This window comes from Benincasa hispida, chromosome 12 (assembly GCF_027475165.1).
Source record: "Benincasa hispida cultivar pf3 chromosome 12, pf3_genome.v1.1, whole genome shotgun sequence".
NCBI classification, from domain to species: domain Eukaryota; kingdom Viridiplantae; phylum Streptophyta; class Magnoliopsida; order Cucurbitales; family Cucurbitaceae; genus Benincasa; species Benincasa hispida.
This window is the reverse complement of record NC_143489.1, coordinates 13,173,628-13,176,284: the sequence shown is the minus strand read 5'-3', so window position 1 is coordinate 13,176,284 and position 2,657 is coordinate 13,173,628. Positions and strand designations below refer to the sequence as shown.

The 2,657-nt window shown below is 31.8% G+C and overlaps 1 long non-coding RNA gene across 1 annotated transcript; it reads right to left on the bottom strand.

Annotated features, from left to right (window-relative positions):
- Window positions 1-411: 411 nt before the first annotated feature.
- Window positions 412-2,368, bottom strand: LOC120068355 (uncharacterized). Its single transcript, XR_005479173.2, has 4 exons — window positions 2,239-2,368; window positions 1,598-2,163; window positions 1,248-1,324; window positions 412-900 (listed from the first exon to the last, which is right to left on the bottom strand). It is a non-coding gene; the product is annotated as an uncharacterized LOC120068355 (long non-coding RNA).
- Window positions 2,369-2,657: the final 289 nt, after the last annotated feature.

Below are 2,657 nucleotides of genomic sequence, written 5' to 3'. Positions count from 1 at the left end.
CTTGAATACCACTATTGATAAAATGGGATCGATAAAAAAATAAATGTTGTGAAAGCAAACTCATATCTCAATGTTTGTTAAAGAAAGAGAAGAAAAATGAAAATGAGAGTGAAATTCAAACTTCTTATTGAAGTAGGAAAAACATTGGTGATACACAAAATTGTGATATGTAAAATGGTGATACAAAAAATGTGATACTTAAGATTTAATACATAAAGTTGTGGTACTCTCAATACATGGTAGCTCACCCTTATATAGAACAAGGATATGAACTTAATTAATACTAGACTTAGAATTTAAAATAATATTAAAAAGAGAAACCCACAAAACATTAAAAGCTTAAAAATAACAGATAACTTATATCTTAGATAAACATTAGACATTATATTGAAAATTAAATATAACAATAAATTTACGAAACTTAAAATTTGAAATTTAATGAAGAAAAATCTCAAATCTCAACAATAACGAAAAAGTAGAATAGCAAACCCTAATTACCTAATTGTATGAAAAATGAATCGTAATGGAAATCTAGATTTGATTCATAATTCATTCATTCATAAAAGTAAAGTGACAGAACTTAAAATAGAGAGAAGATCTTATTACTCAGATTTAGAGTCTCCAATGAGCTGCACTGCGAGAGATGAAGAGGAATTAGTTGATTGAACCAATTATCCACATGACAAAGGGACGTGTTCGACAATAGCGTGACAACGCTAGAGGAGAGAGTTGAATGAGTGAGACATGACGACATGACAACAAAATGGCACGACGACGATTGGCGTGAGTGGAGGCACGATGTTTTCCAATTATCTCGAGAAGGACGTTCATCTTGTTGTGGTTTCAAGGGTTGGAGGGCATCTCTCCTAATTTTTCATTTTTTAGAATATATATGAATCCCTAAAAAAATTAAACCATAAATTACTTGATGTTGATAAAGCGTCAAGTAAATGAGAAAACTGCTTGACATTTCTCAATTGTCAAGTTTATGATAGTGTGAAAAAATTCCGAAAATTGATGCCAACCTCCATTTTTTCATTATTCTTCACGTTTTTCATCAAATTTACATATTACTTGACATTTTTTTTGTGTAGAAATGTCAAGTACTTTCAAGTTTCAAGTGTCAAGTAATGTAGTTTTTATAATAGTGATTACATGAACCAACTGAAGTGATGAAGCTACCAAGCCAGTGATTGGCATTTGGTTAGTGATAAAACTTATTGTAATATAGTTACTTGTGACATTACCTTGATGCATTTTTCATACCAGTAGTGAAGTTAAATTCATTTCCTCTTTCTCTTACTCCCAGCTTATCTACGAAAATCTATTGAAGAAGTAAACAAGAAAGCAATTAGCTGTTAGCTGTTAGACCTAAGAAATCAATTGTTATTTCAGCTAACATAACATATTAAACTTCATTGTGCTATGTATAAAACAAATAATTTCTGTGTGATTTTCTTTTACTTTGAGTAGTGAAATAGAGGGAGAGAAAAACTAGCTGAAAACATTTATCTTTGTAATTTGTATCTTCTTCTTGAGAGCCTATTAATGAACTTCTTGGAGATTTGAACTGTGGATGTAAGCTGATAAGCCAAACCTTTATAAACCTTATCGTTATTTTCTTCTTCTTCATATTCTTTACTTTCTTCTTGATATTGGAGATCACCGCTGCATCCTTGAAGATCAAACCCTAGAATCTCATTCTTTTCTCTCTCGATCGCATGCAGAAAAAGGAAGAAGAAATGAAATCAATATAAAGTGAAATTCGATTTGGTTAAAAGAGCATAATTCGTGGAAAGAAAAGAGCTTATAGTGGCCTCATTTTAAACACATAAAACGTCAATTTTATTTTTCAAGTACTGGTATTAGAGCCAAAGAAGGAAGATGACTACCATGAAGTTTGAAATTGAAAAGTTCAATGGGATTGGGGACTTTACCCTTTGGGAAAAAAGGATTACTACATTCTTGGATTGCAAAAGGCCTTGAAGGCCTTAAAAGACCCCAAGACACTCACAACTCTAAGCAAAGAAGAAAAAGAGAATATGGAAGAATTTTCTTACGGTACATTCATCCTTAACATCACTGACACTGTGTTGAGAAAGGTAATTGATGAGACCACTATCTGACATTTGGGAGAAGCTCATGGCCTTCTATGACAAGGACCTACCAAATAAAATCTATGTAAGGGAAAAACTCTTCTAATTCAAAATGAATCAAAACGAGAATTTTGATGAGAACCTGGATGAGTTCAAGAAAATTACTAATACTCTCAATCAGTCTGGAGAAAAGTTGGGAGTAGAAAGTAAGGTTGCCATCCTTATTAACTTGATCCATAATACCTACAAGGAAGTGAAGTCGACATTAAAATATGATAGAGAAAACATCACTGTTCTTTCTGTGATAATAACCTTAAAAAATAAGGAATTAGAGCTAAAAGCAGAAAATAAAATTACAAGTGGGGCAAAATGTCTTTTCTCTAAAGGTAAGAATCATTTTAAAATGAATTATTACAATAGAGGCCAAAGGATGAATAGTGAAAAACCAGTACTGAAATGTTTCATATGCCACAATAAAGGGAATTTTAAAAGAAATTGTCCTGAGAGGGGCAAATCTTCCCGAAGAGATGAAAATAGAAGATATAGACCCTATGGCAAAAA